We start from the raw sequence: 19,019 nt of genomic DNA, 5'->3' as shown, positions 1-19,019 counted from the left end.
TACCTCAGAATTCATTTGGCTGCTTCTGTCCTGTGTCACATCATCAATAAATACTAGTGACCCAGTGCCACTGGCAGCCATGCATGCCCAAGCCATCACACTGCCTCTGCCGTGTTTTACAGATGATGTGATATGCTTTGGATCATGAGCTGTGCCACGCCTTCGCCATACTTTTCTCTTTCCATCATTCTGGTAGAGGTTGATCTTGGTTTCATCTGTCCAAAGAATGTTCTTCCAGAACTGTGCTGGCTTTTTTAGGTGTTTTTTAGCAAAGTCCAGTCTAGTCTTTTTATTCTTGATGCTTATGAGTGGCTTGCACCGTGCAGTGAACCCTCTGTATTTACTTTCATGCAGTCTTCTCTTTATGGTAGATTTGGATATTGATACGCCGACCTCCTGGAGAGTGTTGTCCACTTGGTTGGCTGTTGTGAAGGGGTTTCTCTTCACCATGGAGATAATTCTGCGATCATCCACCACTGTTGTCTTCCGTGGGCGCTCAGGTCTTTTTGCATTGATGAGTTCACTAGTGCTTTCTTTCTTTCTCAGGATGTACTAAACTGTAGATTTTGCCACTCCTAATATTGTAGCAATTTCTCAGATGGTTTTTTTTCTGTTTTCACAGCTTAGGGATGGCTTGTTTCACCTGCATGGAGAGCTCATTTGACCGCATGTTTACTTCACAGCAAAACCTCCCAAATGCAAGCACCACACCTCAGATCAACTCCAGGCCTTTTATCTGCTTAATTGAGAATGACATAACGAAGGGATTGCTCACACCTGTCCATGAAATAGCCTTGGAGTCAATTGTCCAATTACTTTTGGTCCCTTTAAAAACAGGGTGGCACATGCTAAGGAGCTGAAACTCCTAAACCTGTCACCCAATTTTAATGTGAATATCCTCAAATGAAAGCTGAAAGTCTGAACTTCAACTGCATCTGAATTGTTTTGTTTAAAATTCATTGTGGTAATGTCTATAACCAAAATTAGAAAAATGTTGTCTCTGTCCAAATATATATGGACCTAACTGTAGAATAATAATCTAACTAGGGTTGTGCTTGTTGTGGAACTCTTCTGTGCTAACCGCACACATGAAGGAACCAGATGCTAAGCCAAGGCTAATTGCCCCCACTGACGCTAGCTGCCTGCCTGAGTGTACAGCCCTAAAGCTAAACAGTCTCACACCACATATCGACAGAGTGGTAGAGTATTCACTGGCAACAGCCAAACCCAAATGATACTAACACATGGCCGTGCGGCCATGCGAAACTTTTATAGTTGCAGCTCTCAAGGACCTTCCTAGTGGACCAATAGAAGCTGCTACAGGACCTGAGCGTGTGAACCCCAACCTCCAATGAGAGATCTTCCCTTGGGCATGCTCAGAAGGAGAAAAGAAGAACTTAGTCACAGGAGCGCCTTCTCGCCACCGTACAGTACTGGTTATAATAGCTGAACCTCGAAGGGCAGCAGTAACCAAATGTGCAGTATCTGTCTGAGCCTGGCGCTAGGACTGACGTCTCTGCTGAACAGGCTCCACTGCGGCTGGAGAAGAATGGGAGACCACAGCGGACATGATTCCCTCTGTGCAGCGGCAGGAACTCGACACCTAACACTTACTTGTGGTGATACACTAACAGAGCATTTTGTCTATTGATAAGTATTTATTGTCCCTCAACCATTTGTATAAATGGGGTTGTTAGAAGGTGTACCTCTGTCACACATGTGCTATACTCAAATGCTACTACAGGAAACCCAAGCCTTAAGACGGGCTGTGGCCCACGTCACAGTGGGCCACTGCATTGTGCTTGCCCCCCAGGCTAAAATTTGCCAGCCAGCCCCTGTTCACTGCCTTCTACCTTTTGAACATATTTCTTATAAATATGATTTATATTATACTTGCTTTCTACGTGCATTTTTCTCTTTATATGCCCAGTGACAACATTTTAGTAGACCTCTCCACCTCAGGAAGGAGAAATGCAAAATTCTCTTGCTAGCATGGGTCTAGCAGCGTGAACAACCAGTACTCTTTTTGACCAAGATGAATGTAACACAAGGGTAATGGGAAAGGCATCGATACATAAAGTTGGCCATATGTGCCAAACTCCCTACAGCCAACACTTCCCTTTCTCCACCATTTTGACTGCTCTCCATCTCCTCCTCCTCCATCTCTTCCTCCTCATTCTCCTTCTCAGCCCATCCACATAGGAGAGATGGGACAAACCTTGTGTGGTTACTAGCCTCTGTTGCACTAGCAACCAGCCCCTATTCTTTCTCCTCAGGCATTTCCTACTCATTGTTACACTATCTGTTCTGAGCAGATGAGATTAGGCTGGGCTGGGTAGTATCTCCTTGTTTCATATCTTCCTCCATCTCCACCTGGTATGCATGCAAAGCTCCAGCTTTAATTATGAGCCGCGACTGTTTAAGAAGGAACAGAAGCATTAGGGTACCGTCACACTGGACGATATAGCTAGCGATCCGTGACGTTGCAGCGTCCTGGCTAGCGATATCGTCCAGTGTGACAGGCAGCAGCGATCAGGCCCCTGCTGTGATATCGCTGGTCGGGGCAGAAAGGCCAGAACTTTATTTCGTCGCTGGATCTCCCGCAGACATCGCTGAATCGGCGTGTGTGACGCCGATTCAGCGATGTCTTCGCTGGTAACCAGGGTAAACATCGGGTTACTAAGCGCAGGGCCACGCTTAGTAACCTGATGTTTACCCTGGTTACCATCGTTAAAGTAAAAAAAACAACCACTACATACTTACCTACCGCTGTCTGTCCTCGGCGCTCTGCTTCTCTGCTCTGGCTGTGAGCACAGCGGCCGGAAAGCAGAGCGGTGACGTCACAGCTCTGCTTTCCGGCTGCCCGGCGCTCACAGCCAGAGCAGAGAAGCAGAGCGCCGGGGACAGACAGCGGAAGGTAAGTATGTAGTGGCTGTTTTTTTTACTTTAACGATGGTAACCAGGGTAAACATCGGGTTACTAAGCGCGGCCCTGCGCTTAGTAACCCGATGTTTACCCTGGTTACCGGCATCGTTGGTCGCTGGAGAGCGGTCTGTGTGACAGCTCTCCAGCGACCAAACAGCGACGCTGCAGCGATCCGGATCGTTGTCGGTATCGCTGCAGCATCGCTAAGTGTGACGGTACCTTTATTGTTGTGCTGATTATAGCATCAATGAGTCCTGATGTGGCATACCTTGACCAGAAGCCCTGGCAATTCTTGGTATGTTTTAAGAAACTGCTGTTTAGGCAAGTTTAGCATGTGGGCCAAGCATGGTACGTGTGTGAGTTTTCCAAGTTTCACAGCCGCTAACAGGTTATGGCCATTATTACACACGATCATGCCTGGTTCAGCAGCAAGATCTACAGATCTTTCTGGCTTGTTGTGCTATTCACTAACTACTGTGGTGTGAGGTTTGTATCTTAGACAAATCAGATTCAGCATAGCCTGTTTCTACTTTGCTGAGGCAGTGCTGCAGAGCTTCAAGCTTCTGGCTGATGTGGACAACGTGCTCTGAGATAACACAATAGACATGGAGGATGAGGAGGTGCAGGAGGGGGTTCAGGAACTGGGGAAAGAGGCAGTGGAAACCCTGATAGAAATAGGGCCAGCAATCCTTGGCATTGGTACAAGTAACTGCGTTGGTAAGGGCACTGGTGATGTTCCTGGCTATGTGCTGGTAGAAGTTGATGATGCCGCACCAGGAGAAATAGTGGTAGCTGGGGAATGAGTTTCATGAGATGGCTGCCACCATGAGTCACAGTAAATTCTCCTGTCTACCAGCCTAAACTGCAACATTTCCATGGTGAGCACCTAGTAACTTTCTTTTTCGTTCCATGGTCTGGGGTGGGGACAGCTGAATGCTGTTCTGGGACAAGTATTTTGAATAGTCTGATGATCGTGCTTTAGAATGTGGAAAGATGGGTGCAGGGCGGAGAAGCATCTATGCAAGTGGAATTGATGGGATTTTAAAGCACCTAGTACAGGGGAAGAAGCAGTAATATCACCCAATGTCTCCAATTGTGAACCCAGGTTTTGGGCTCACTGAGTCAGGAGCTTAGATGACATCCAGGAAGAGAGGCCACAATCAAGAATTGAGCTCCTCAGAGTGTCATAGTGTTTGATTACTTGTCTTCTGGGAATCAACATGGTGAGAGGAAGGAGCATCAGGGTGAGGATAATGTGATCCAGACTGTTGGCTGGTTAGACTGGACTGAGTGCAAGACTGGGTGGTGCTGGCAAGCATGCTGGAAGCATTATCTGCTGTCCAAACAAATACCTGTTCACACTAGCGTGGCTTGAGAAGTGGTATGGTAGAACAAGAAGCTATGTGTCGAGGATGGGAGGGTTTCTTACAACGGGCGTAGTGGCACTTGCCCCATGCCGTCAGTGTCTGCATCCAAAATCATCAGCACTTCCACTTCGCTGTCCTTTACAGCACACCTTACCCATTTTCTATTTGCTAGGTCTCTGGAAACCTCCTTTCCTTTGTTATCTGAAACAAATTTTTTTAATGAACCAAAAAAATTGGTCAACTGTAGCAGGCGAAATGGTTTTTAAGAATTTTAAACCACTGTAATCTTACACAAAGCAGGTTAAACTGTATGGATAATTGTCAATTTTTGGAGCCCAAAAAATTTCATCAACTATAGCAGGCCAGGAGGTTTTTAATAATGTTAAACCGCTGTAATTTTACACAGAGCATGTTAACCCTGCTGTTCTGTTAGGTCAAAAATGACCGTTTTTGAAATTCTATAATGTTATAAAAATTCAGCGTGTGATTCTGAGACTTGAGGCTCCCTGACTTTTCGTCATTAGGGGGGTACTCTCTGTGGGAATTTTTTTTTTTTTTTTGTTTACTTTATTTGGTACAATTTTTTTACACTTGTACTGTTCGGTCAAAAATGACCGATAGGCCTTTATTCAGCTCTCCAGACAATTTTTGACAAAAATAAAGGTGCTATCACCTCATTTTGAACTATATATTGCATCTACTACTATTTATCAATGTATCTGACTACTTTTGGTCAGAAAAGATTTACACATACCAACATTTTCAAGTTGCGATACAGCCGACGGATTCGCTTCCAGTATAGCTATGCGCAATTTATTTCACTGGTTTTTATTTACCCTGCTGTTCATATAGATCTAGTTCCATTCAGTTGTCAACATTTCATATTGTAAATCATGATTTTCTGATTTTCCATGTGTTTGCTGGTTGTACAGTATTACACTGTGCAATGCTGTCCTAAGCAGAATTCACCTAAAGTGTTGTACTGTGAGCTTTTTCCTGCTGCAGGGTGGTGTCTGCTCTGATCTTATCTGTAGACAGATAACATAGCAGTGTAGAGTTTCAGTTCAGCTGGAGACAACACAGAGTGAGCAGAGGTTCAGACGTCAGAGCTCTGAAGTCCCATTTTTACAGGTATGTTACAGATAAATTATTCTTTTATTCTAAAATTATTCAATATTCTCACTGCTGTGATAAAATGGATGATAGGGGGTTAGCATTAGGGTTGTGTAGACTCAATGTCTGCTTATGAGTACATATTCTCACTGCTGTGATAGAATGGATGATAGGGGGTTAGCATTAGGGTTGTGTAGACTCAATGTCTGCTTATGAGTACATATTCTCACTGCTGTGATAGAATGAGTGCATGCCTCATTTTTGTTTGCGACGCTCCAGCACCATAATCACAGGGCATATCTCAATGTGTGACGGGACGTTATTGTGTGTATTGTTGCGAAATTGTTTTGATTTTTTTTTTCATTCATTGTTTATGGATATATTTTATTTTTTCATTCAACAGTGATGCCTTACAGCATGAGAAGAAGACACTTCACCCAAGCTGAATTGGAGGAGTTTATAAACGACTCCGATACAGACGAGGATGTCCCACCTGAAAATGTCTCCGAAGAGGAGGACAACATTAGTGAGGATGAAGATATTGCCGAGAACTCGGATTCTGAGGGTGAATCTGATGTGGAAACCCCGACAACCGGTCTGACGCAAGAAATCAATTCAAAAAACAAAGATGTCGTTTGGAAATTGCAGCCTCCTGCTCCGACTGGTAGAAGGTCTTCATCAAATGTCATCACAGATACTCCAGGTCCCACTAGATATGCAATTGCTAGAATTGATGACATTCAATCGGCATTCCTATTATTCATAAATATAGCCATGCAAAATATACTTATCCAAATGACAAACATTGAGGGAAAAAAGGTTTATGGCGATAAATGGAAGAACTTCGATGTGACGGCTATGAATGCTTACATCGGGTTACTTCTATTAGCTGGAGTATACAAATCATATGGAGAGTCCACTAAAAGTTTGTGGAATTCGGAAACGGGGCGCCATATATTTAGGGCCACCATGTCTTTAGAAAGATTCCACGAAATTTCCAGAGTTCTACGGTTTGATGACAAAACGGATAGATCTGAAAGAAGAAGCACAGATAAACTTGCCCCAATTAGGGATTTGTGGAGTAAATGGGTCGAGATACTCCCAAAATGTTATAATACCGTAGAAAATGTCACTGTTGATGAGCAGCTGGTGTCATTTAGAGGCAGGTGCCCATTCAGGCAATACATTCCAAGTAAACCAGCAAAATGCGGTATAAAAATCTGGACTCTGTGTGACAGTAAAACATCATATGCTGCAAATGTTCAAGTATATAATGGAAAAAACCCTCTAGAAAGACCTGAAAAAAACCAAGGCATGAGGGTAGTTTTGGACTTGACCCATGGACTCAAAGGGAGAAACGTTACCTGTGACAATTTCTTCACATCCTACCAATTGGGGCAGATGTTACAAAAAAACAATATAACTATGCTGGGTACTGTACGAAAAAATAAACCTGAACTTCCACAGGGTATCCTCAATAAGAGAGACGTACACAGTTCAATGTTTTATTTTACAAAGGACACTACGGTAGTGTCGTACGTTCCCAAAAAAAATAAACAAGTTATCCTCATGAGCACCATGCACCATGATGCAAAAATAAGTGAGAGAGATGACAGAAAGCCAGACATGATTCTTCACTATAACGCCACTAAAGGTGCTGTTGACACATTAGACCAGCTTGTAGGCACGTATACATGTAAAAGAAAAACAAATAGGTGGCCTATGATTCTCTTTTACAACCTGATCGATGTATCTGCCTATAATGCCTTTGTATTGTGGCGGGAAATAAACCCCAAATGGCAAGAAAAAAAATTACACAAACGACGGCTTTTTATTGAGGAATTGGGGAAGTCTCTCACTAATCCATATGTAAAAACACGGCCACGAAATCCAAGAAATGAGAGTGCAGAAAAAGTGGCCCGACAAATTCGAGAGCATGGTGGAGACGGCGAGCCAACAGCTTCGACCACCACTGATACTGAAACGGCTTCCACCATCGCAACCAGCTGCAAGCGAAAAAGATGCTCATTCTGTCCAACGTCCAGTAACCATAAATCTAATATTATGTGTTGTAAATGTGCAAAATACTTGTGCAAGCGTCATGTAAATTATACATGTGATCAATGCAAGTAATACATTGATCGCATTTATCATTTGTTTTTGACAAAAAACCTTTTTTTTTTGAAAAGTTTGTATATAGTTTAGAATAAAGAAAAGTTTTTATGTGCAATATGAAGCAAATATTGCAAAAAATGTTAATTTATTTGATTCAAAAAATAAAAGTTTTTGATTTAATTTTTCATCTGATTATTGAAAACCATGTTCACATACAGTAAAACAATGCAACAGGTAATCAAATAACACTTGAATTAGGTACAAATCACAACTTTGTTAGGTCCGGTCAAAAATGACCGGGAACAGTATAAGTGTATAAAAAACAACGTTTTTTGCCATTTTATAGAGAAAAAAGCTTTTTTTTTTTTTTTTGCCTTTGAAAAAAGTATATCTACATAATGTTTGATATTATTACTTATAGTTAACATTTAGATCAAGATTTTTTTTTTATCTGCAAAAATAATCAATTTTTACAAAAATCGAAAAAATACCATGTTCCCTTTTGGATATAAAAAAAATATAAAACAAGCTTTGTATTTATTTTTTTTTCTGGTATTTGAACAACCATCTTCACAAGCAATATAATAGTGCAAAAACTGTTTAAAAAAAACACTTAGATTAGCTAAAAATGATTATTTTATAAGGACGGTCAAAAATGACCGGGAACAGTACAAGTGTATGTGAAATCTAAACAGAACAGCAGGGTTAAACTGTATGGATAACTAATTTAGTCCTGAAAATTTTTTTTTGAATTGTCTTGGTTGTTTTATATACCACTGTAATGTAACACTAACCAAGTAAAACTGTATGGATGGCTAATTGAATACAGAAAATATATTTAATTTTGTAGGGTGTTTTATATATTATGTAACGCGAAGCACTTTAAACTGTATAGACGACTATATAGTCAATTTTTTCACCCCCCCCCCTAAAAAATGGTCACGTACAGCAGCTATATATTTAGCAACAGACTGCAAAGCCCTAAGCCCTGCCTAGAGGCTGTGTTCTGCCATTCTCCCTGCTCCTACAGCTGTCCCTAGGCTAAATGCTGAATGTATCTGATACAAACAGCTAAGAACAGGATTAGCCCTAGGACTATTAGCAGGATGGTTCACCATCAGCGCCAGTATCAACACTAGAGGACTCCGATTAGTTAAACTGTGCACACACAGGCGGGGACAACTGCTCCCTCCAATCAGGAGCTGTGTAATGGCATCAGTGAGCTGAGCATAGCAGTGCCTGTCCTTTTTTAACCTCTGATGAGGTCATGCGGTCAGCCAATCACAGTAATGCCACTACCAAGATGGCTATGGCATTACAGTGACTGTCAGGCTTATTGGCTACATAACAGGCACCGAATATGTGAGATGGGGATTTAAGCTTCAAATCCAAGCACCAGCTAATGCTCGTTGAGTGCTGGGCACATCTGAGCACCCAGATACTCAAGTGATATTCGAGTATCACTGAGCATGCTCGCTCATCCCTAATAATGACACCTAACCTAATGTTGAATATGGCTTGCATAATTATCTGATTGTTGTGAAATGACAACATTTTTATATGAATAATCAAAATTCTTTTTTCCCTGGATCCTTATTGTTTTTTGAAATAGGAAAATCTAAGGGAATATTATGGCCTGTCCACAAGGAGCAGGGACCTTATCTGCATTTGCTTTACAGTGTCAACCTCTGTGGCTAGATAATGCCAAAGTCTGAAGGAATACTAGAGAAAGAATCCTAATTTATTCTGTATTCCCACTGTCAATAACTAAATGTCCTGTACATGAGAATTTTTGACACTAACTTATACATCACTGTATGAATATACTTACCGTATATGTCTAGGGTTTTTAATTATATAGTAATAAATAATTGATTGCAAGGGATTTTTATGATTCAATCTCTTTTTAAACTTTTGCAGTAAATGAGGAATATGGTGGTCAGGGCCGGCTCCAGGTTTTTGAGGGCCCCGGGCGAACGAGACTCAGTGCCCCCCTACCCCCATTTAACACATAACCTTAACCTAGTTGTGAGAAAGCACAACTAGAATGGCTTAGAAACACTTGGTCCAGCTATTGGTGCTCCACTGATTGGCAAAACCAAATGTTGAAATCAAAATGGTGTAGCGAGGTGGCTATGCGGCGCTGCCCACGTCTCAATAAATAAGGATGTCCAGAATCGAAACCTACTTCTTCATCAATAACAACACAAATTCTACATATTCTACTAATCTAAATCTATTCTGGACTTCATTCATTGAGGTACCAGAGCACAGCCCACCCCACGCAGTATATAACACAGCCCACGCACGCAGTATATAACACACAGCCCACGCAGTATATAACACAGCCCACGCAATATATAACACACAGCCCATGCAGTATATAACACACAGCCCACGCAGTATACAGCACAGCGCATGTAGTAATAGCACTGCCCCGTGACGTAGTATATAACACACACCGCTGCAACACCTAAAGTGGGTGACACTGGCTGAGATCAGATTTGGAAAGTAAAAGGGTCAGAGAGTCACGCAGCAGACCCAGGCTCAGCAGCAGGCTGCATCCCATTCATTCCCCCCCCCCGCCCCCGCAATGCGCAGCGTTGGGACCGTCACCAAAGACGAGTCACTCACTCACTGCTTCGCCGGCCCATCCATCGCCCTCATTGTGGACACAGGAGAGGGTGTACCGACCGTGCACCGTCCTCACTGCAGCTGCTGCTCGTCTTCTTCTGCTTGGCGCTGCCGCTGCTGGAACTGTCCTCATGTCCTGGATGGTGGACGATGTATAACACACAACCCACGCAGTATATAATACAGCCCACGCAGACGCAGTCTATAACGCACAGCCCGTGACGCAGTGTATAACACACAGCCCGTGACGCAGTATATAACACACAGCCCGTGACGCAGTATATAACACACAGCCCGTGACGCAGTATATAACACACAGCCCGTGACGCAGTATATAACACACAGCCCACGCAGACGCAGTATATAACGCACAGCCCGTGATGCAGTATATAACACAAAGCCCGTGACGCAGTATATAATACAAAGCCCGTGACGCAGTATATAACACACAGCCCACGCAGACGCAGTATATAACGCACAGCCCGTGACGCAGTTTATAACGCACAGCCCGTGACGCAGTATAAAACGCACAGCCCGTGACGCAGTATATAACACACAGCCCGTGACGCAGTATATAACACACAGCCCATGACGCAGTATATAACACACAGCCCGTGACGCAGTATATAATGCACAGCCCGTGACGCAGTATATAACACAATGCCCATGACGCAGTATATAACACACAGCCCACGCAGACGCAGTATATAACGCAAAGCCTGTGACGCAGTATATAACGCACAGCTCGTGACGCAGTATATAATGCACAGCCCGTGACGCAGTATATAACACAAAGCCCATGACGCAGTATATAATGCACAGCCCGTGACGCAGTATATAACACACAGCCCACGCAGACACAGTATATAACGCACAGCCCGTGATGCAGTATATAACGCACAGCCCGTGACGCAGTATATAACGCACAGCCCGTCACGCAGTATATAACGCACAGCCCGTGATGCAGTATATAACACACAGCCCATAACGCAGTATATAACGCACAGCCCGTCACGCAGTATATAACGCACAGCCCGTGACGCAGTATAGAACGCACAGCCCGTGATGCAGTATATAACGCACAGCCCGTGATGCAGTATATAACGCACAGCCCATGATGCAGTATATAATGCACAGCCCGTGACGCAGTATATAACACACAGCCCGTGATGCTGTATATAACGCACAGCCCGTGACGCAGTATATAACACACAGCCCGTGACGCAGTATATAACACACAGCCCGTGACGCAGTATATAACACGACACAGCCCGTGACGCACTATATAACACGACACAGCCTGTGACGCAGAATATAACACGACACAGCCCACACAGTATATAACACGACTCAGCCCACGCAGTATACAGCACAGCGCACGTAGTAATAAAAATAACCAAAAAAGAAAGAAAGCACCAAAAGAAACAATTACTTAAAAAGGGTAATACATTTTATTGAGCCAAAAGTTAAAACATAACAAAACAGAAACACAGGAAAAATGACAGGGAACACACCATGAAGGGTGGCAACGTGGTATCCAGCAGGCAAAACATAATGCATAAAGTAGATCACAAAAGACCTTGTTTATCTGTATCCAAATGAAGCAAACATGCAAGATGTCAGGGTGCTTAAATAAATATGATGAGGCACCAACAAGGAATAGCTATGTCCATAAAGGACGTGCATAAATAAGCATAAATTAAAGTAATAAGAGGGTTTACCTGCGGAGACCACGATGCCACCCACCCCAACGCGCGTTTCGGCTACGTGCCTTCTTCCGGGGGTTTGGCATCATGGATTAGAAACAGCGTTTTAAAGGCTATGATAGCCAATCCGAGTAGCCGTAAGAGAAAGACCCATATACCGGCGCATGCGCAGTCGGCCGCATCCAGAAGACAGGACGACACCGAGGGCGTCAAGCGAGGCCAAGGATCGTGTCACCAAGGACCGCCCACGTGAGATCACATGAGCGGAGGGGACAGCAGAGACCCAGCCAAGCCCTGAGAGACGCCATCAGCATCGCCCGGCAACAGAGCGCTGGCGCGCATGCGCACTGGGTCAGGTAAGTATTTGCGGGGACGGCACACAGACATAATATTAACTATCCAAAACCCAAAGTTAAATGACAGGTAACAGTTAAAATACATTGCGGACATATGAACAGGCGGGACCAACAAATAAATAACATACGAAGGCAAGCATAATGCTAAAGTGCGGACTGCTGCATAACTGATCAATAGAGCATTTATGATATACAATGAAAATAAACAACCCCCAAACAAAAGAGGGGGGGAAATAATAAGAGAATTGCAAAGTGTACATCTTAATAACAACAGTAGCTGCCATAGCCAATAAAAAATAAAATAGACATACAAAAGGCAATAACCATGTTATAAAAATTACTAGTGAGAATAATAAATTACAGTAGTGATACAAGATAAATACACAGTGGTAAATACATGACAAGGAGAAGTTAAGTGAATCTGTGAGTCAAACACTGTAATCTTCATATGACAGGTTGGTATCCCACATGGTCCAAGAACAGGAATACAGAACCAAATACCCACAATGGTGAGTGATCCAAACGGACCCAAATCTAAAATATTATAAAAACATAACAAAACAAGAAAAGGGTTAATGGGGGAAAACACAAAACAAGATGCCAATTAAAAAGTGTGGCTATGATGATCAGAGGAATGAAGCAAAACTAAGTGTTTCATTGAGGCCCAAAGGGTGTAATATCTGAAATCTCCATATCCATTGCGCTTCTTTCTGCGCCAGATGGCGACTCAAATCACCACCCCATAGGTTGACAATCAGATGGTCAATGCCCTTAATCCTGAAGCCAGAGGGATCACAGGAGTGATGTAACTTAAAGTATCTAGGAATGGTCTTTAGGCACTCCACATTGTCCACTTTGGCAGCAGCCAAAATGTCTCGAACATGTTCACGTGCCCTCATTTTAAGGGCACGTGTTGTGAGCCCAATATATATTTTATTACTGTTAAGGCTCGCGGAACGCACCAAATAATAATATAGGTAGAATAAGGTGCGTTCGCAGTCCGGGGTCCACCGTGCAGAGATGGAACCTGCTGCCATGTAATGACGGACTATATGGTGGTACAATGTGACTACACACACGGGTTAACTTCACCCTGTGTGAAGGAAGCGAACCATGTTAAGTCACAGGGCAGCGGTACCGCACACAAGAGCACAAGCAAGGAGTCTCCGAGCTCAGTCCTAAGACTTGGGATCTGAGTCTGTGTAGACTACTTGCGGTCGACACCGCAACTGGGGTGTCAGCGTAACCAAAATAATAACTAAAGAATGCACGAGAGTGCGTGCGGTGCCGCACTGGCGGACGCCACTAACCACCCAGGCTTGGGTCAGGAAAGTGCTGTGAAAGCGCACGGCGCCACACTGACGGACACAGCAACTAGATGCTGTATTGGTGTGTAACGTGCTGTTGGGTAAGTCGGGCGCTAGACAGCAATCATACACCTTCCGCGAACAGTCATCCAATAGGGAGGGTTTTTTAAAGAATGACTTTCACTCACAACACACACACGTTTACAAATGTACACTAGCGCATTGGACCTTCCAATAAAGGACCAATAGGAAGCTGCCGCAGAAGTTTAGCACCTTCAAGACCTTCCTGGAGGACCAATGGGAACCGCTGCAGCATCTGAGCATGTGACCCTCGATCTCCAACGGGAGATCTCACCCTGGGCATGCTCAGAAGGGAAAAAGCAGGACTTAGTCCCAAAAGCATCTGCTCTCCGCTGCCCAGCACTGGCTTCAATGGCAGAAGCTGGAAAAGCAGCAGTAACACTATGCACAGAGTGAGACTGAGCAAGACGCTGGGACCGACGTCTCCGCTGAGCAGACTTCACTGCGGCTGGAGAAGAAGGGGAGCAGAGATGGTTCGAGATATCCCCTGTGCAGAGGCGGGAACTTGACACCTAACATTACCCCCCCTCCTAGGGCATCGCTACACTCAAAGGCAGCAATGAGCTGTGGAGCTCGAATGTGTTCAGCAGGCTCCAAGGACCTCTGGGCCATAAACCTTCCAATCCACCAAATAGAATGTTTTGCCACGTACCACCTTGCACCCCAAAATAGTGTTCACCTCGTAATCATCCGTAGATGAACCCGATGTCCCGGCAGATGACTCAGAAAACCTGGACATGTATACGGGTTTCAAGACGGACACATGAAAGGTATCGGTGATACCCAGGCGTGGAGGAAGGGCCAGACGATAGACCACAGGGTTAACCTGTTCGAGGACCTTGAAGGGACCCAAGTAGCAAGGTGCAAACTTAGTGGACTCAACACGCAGCCTGATGTTACGGGCAGAGAGCCACTCTAAGTCGCCAGGAGCAAAGGTCGGAGCGGGGCGCCGATGATCATCGGCGGATGACCTCATTCTCTCCTTGGAGGCCCGAATTGCATCCTGAGTGCGGTCCCAAATGTCCCGTGCCTCCACAGCCCAGTCTGCCACCCTGGAGTCGGCAGAAGACATGGGCATGGGCACAGGGACACGCGGATGCTGGCCGTAATTAAGGAGGAATGGAGTCTGACCGGTGGAGTCAGCTACGGCGTTGTTAAGCGCAAACTCTGCCCATGGTAGCAAGGATGCCCAGTCATCCTGCCTGGCAGAAACAAAATGTTGTAAATATGTGACCAGGGTCTGGTTGGCCCTCTCTACCAACCCATTCGTCTCGGGATGATATGCCGAAGAGAGATTCAACTCAATACTGAGTAGACGACAAAGCTCTCTCCAGAATCGAGACGCAAACTGGGTACCCAAGTCACTAACAATTTTGTCTGGCATACCAAGTAGGCGAAAGATATGCTTGATGAACAACACAGCCAGAGCCCGTGCAGAAGGTAGCCGTGGAAGAGGCACCTAGTGCACCATTTTGGAAAAATGGTTGGTGATCACCCAGACAATGGTGCAGTTACGAGACTTGGGTAAGCCCACCACAAAATCCATCCCAATCATCTCCCAGGGCTTGTCCGCCACCGGCATGGGGTAAAGCAACCCAGCTGGCCGTTGCCACGGAGACTTGTTCTTGGCGCAGGAGACACATGCCCGAACATAGTCTGTGACGTCACGAGCCATATGCGGCCACAAGTATGTCCTCGCCAAGAGCTCAGATGTCCTCTTGGTCCCAAAGTGTCCACCCACCATGGACGAGTGAGCCCAAGAGAGAACCTCCGGTCGCAAATTAGATGGAACGAAAGTCTTGCCTGGGGGCACAGACTCTAGCGAAACCGGAGCCACCGTTCTCAGGCTCTCTGAAGGGACTTCAGGCTCCTCCTCCTCCTCTGATGATGATGATACTACAGAGCAAGAAAGAGCATCCGCACGAACGTTCTTCTGCCTGGAAAAAAAATGGAGGGTGAAATGGAACCGGGAGAAGAACAGGGACCATCTAGCCTGACGAGAATTTAGCCGCTGGGCTGTCTGCAAATACACCAAGTTCTTGTGGTCTGTGAACACCTAGAAGGGAAAGCGAGCTCCCTCCAGAAGATGTCTCCACTCTGAGAAAGCCACTTCATAGCTAGCAACTCCCTGTCCCCGATGGAATAATTCCTCTCTGCTGGTGAAAAGGTCTTAGAGAAGAAGAAGCAAGGATGCTTCCGACCTTGAGCATCCTTTTGGAAGAGGACTGCTCCAGCACCAACGGATGAGGCATCCACCTCCATAATAAATGGCTTATCTACATCGGGACGATGCAGGATGGGAGCGCTAGCGAAGTGTGACTTAATCAAGAGAAAGGCCTTGGAGACCTCCTCCGACCACAACTTGGGATTTGGCCCCTTCTTGGTGAGGGCAACCAAGGGAGCTACCAAAGTTGAGAAGTGGGGAATGAACTGGTGATAGTAATTAATGAACCCCATAAAGTGCTTCACCGCTTTAAGTGAATGGGGTTCCTGCCAGTCCATCACAGCCTGTAGCTTGGCAGGATCCCTAGCCAATCCCTGGGCAGAGATGATATAGCCAAGGAAAGGCAGGGACTCCTGCTCAAACACACACTACTCCAACTTGGCATAGAGGGAGTTAGCCCGTAGGAGGTCGAAGACCTTGCAAACATTTCTCCAGTGGGAGTCTATATCTGGAGAGTAGATGAGAATATAATCCAGATAAACTACGACCGAGGTGGAAAGCATATCCCAGAAGATGTCATTCACAAAGTCTTGGAAAACGGCTGGGGCATTACAGAGCCCGAAGGGCATCACCAGATATTCATAGTGCCCATCCCTGGTGTTAAAAGCCGTCTTTCATTCGTCCCCCTCACGGATGCGAATCAGGTTGTAAGCACCCTACAGATCTAATTTAGTAAATACCCTTGCTCCCCGTAGCCTATCAAAAAGCTCAGATATCAGGGGCAAAGGATACTTATTCTTAACGGTGATGGCACTAAGACCCCTATAATCTATGCATGGATGTAGTTCCCCATTCTTCTTCTGCACGAAAAAGAACCCTGCCCCAGCAGGTGACACTGACTTCCTGATGAACCCTCTTGTCAGATTCTCTTGAATCTACTGAGACATTGCCTCCGTCTCCAGGAGAGATAACGGATAGACTCGACCCCGGGGAGGCTCAGCACCAGGCAAGAGATCAATAGGACAGTCATAGGGGCGATGGGGCGGAAGGGAAGGGTCTCCTTTTTGGAGAACACGTCCGCATAAGACCAATATTGCTTGGGGAGAGAGGATAGATCTGCGGGTACCTCTCTAGTAGCAACCTGAACGCACTCTCTCTGACACCTACCCCCACTAGATTCACCCCATCCCAGAATTCTGCCTGAGGACCACTCGATATGAGGAGAGTGGTACCGTAGCCAAGGTATCCCCAACAGGATCTCATCAATTCCCTCAGGAATGATGAGCAGAGATATAATCTCCTGATGGGATGGCGACATGGACAGAGTAAAAGGGATGGTCTGGTGTGTTATCTGTGAGGGCAGTGTCGACCCATTCACCACTCGTACCATTACTGGTTGAGCTAGCATAACCAGGGGTATTGCGTGACGTTGGGCGATGGCAGAAGACATAAAATTGCCCTCCGCCCCAGAATCCACGCAAAGCTCTACCAAGTGAGTGAATGAGCCTATAGTTATTGTCCCCTAAAAGGACAATTTGGAGGCAAACAACGCCGTGTCTAGTGTACCTTCACCTACTACCACTAGACGCTGACGTTTCCTCGACCACTGGGAACATCTGGTGGCAAGATGTCCTGACTGCTGGCAAACATTACAAACTTGGAGTGCACGAGCGGTCCGGGACGTAGATCCCGCTCGTGACACTTCCATGGCCTCATGTGACTCAGAAGCCTGGACTGGAGATTCCAACCGAAACCTCTGCCTACACTGGGCTCGCTCTAACCTCCGCTCGTGAAAATGGAGGTCAATATGAGTGGACACTGCTATTAACTCCTCCAGTGTGGCGGGAATCTCCCTAGTGGCCAGGGCGTCCTTCACGTGGTCAGCCAGCCCCCTCCAAAATATTGGAATTAGGGCTTTATCCGACCACTCCAGCTCAGATGCTAGAGTGCGGAAGTGGACGGCAAAATGGCTGACCAAGCATGAGCCCTGAGTCAATGCCAATAGTTGGAGCGCCGTATCATGGGTGAGGTCCTAAAAAGACCTGTTTCAGAGTGCTCAGAAAAAACTAATCCCTCTGCACCACATGATCGCCACGCTCCCACAGCGGCGTAACCCACTCTAACACCCTGTCCGACAGGAGAGACACAATAAACCCCACCTTTGCCCCCTCTGTAGGGAAACGATAGGCCAGAAGCTCAAGATGTATAGAGCACTGACTCACGAAACCCCTACAAGACTTACTATCACCAGAAAATTTTTCTGGCAGCGGGAGGCGAGATAGAGTCTGTTGCGAATTCTGTGGTCAAGCTCCCTCCTGTGGTCATGAGTGGTACTTCGGCTGGTTCTGTCTATGAGCTTCCTCTGGTAGATGTGAGTGGGGCTGCGGCTTCTGAGTTTCCTTCCTCAGGTGACGAGGTTAAGTCGTTAGGTGCTGCTCTATTTAACTCCACCTAGTTCTTTGTTCCTGGCCTCCAGTCAATGTTCCAGTATTGGTCTAGCTCTCTCCTGGATCGTGCTTGTGGCCTGTCTGCCCTGCATAAGCTAAGTTTTGCTTGTGTTACTTTTGTTTGCTATATTTTCTGTCCAGCTTGCTATATTGGTTTTTCTTGCTTGCTGGAAGCTCTGAGACGCAGAGGAAGCACCTCCGTACCGTTAGTCGGTGCGGAGGGTCTTTTTGCCCCCTCTGCATGGTTGTTCGTAGGTTTTTGTGCTGACCGCAAAGCTATCTTTCCTTTCCTCGGTCTATTCAGTAAGTCGGGCCTCACTTTGCTAAAATCTATTTCATCTCTGTGTTTGTATTTTCATCTTAACTCACAGGCATTATATGTGGGGGGCTGCCTTTTCCTTTGGGGAATTTCTCTGAGGCAAGGTAGGCTTATTTTTCTATCTTCAGGGCTAGCTAGTTTCTCAGGCTGTGCCGAGTTGCATAGGGAGCGTTAGGAGCAATCCACGGCTACCTCTAGTGTGGTATGATAGGATTAGGGATTGCGGTCAGCAGAGTTCCCACGTCTCAGAGCTCATCCTATGTTGGTAACTATCAGGTCACTTTGTGTGCTCTTAACCACTAGGTCCATTGTGGTTCTGAATCACCTGTTCATAACAAGAGTCGGTACAGGGGTGGCAGTGGACAAGGTTGCTGCAGCAACTGCGGTTACATCCACAGCTGAGGTTGTGCGCGCGAGAGCCGCCAACCTACCCTCCAGCTGCTGGATGTACTGCAATTGCTGTTTGTCCGTCATTACTAGCCAGA

Source organism: Ranitomeya imitator, chromosome 3 (assembly GCF_032444005.1).
Source record: "Ranitomeya imitator isolate aRanImi1 chromosome 3, aRanImi1.pri, whole genome shotgun sequence".
Taxonomy (NCBI): Eukaryota; Metazoa; Chordata; class Amphibia; order Anura; family Dendrobatidae; genus Ranitomeya; species Ranitomeya imitator.
Note: the sequence above shows the minus strand (reverse complement) of the source record.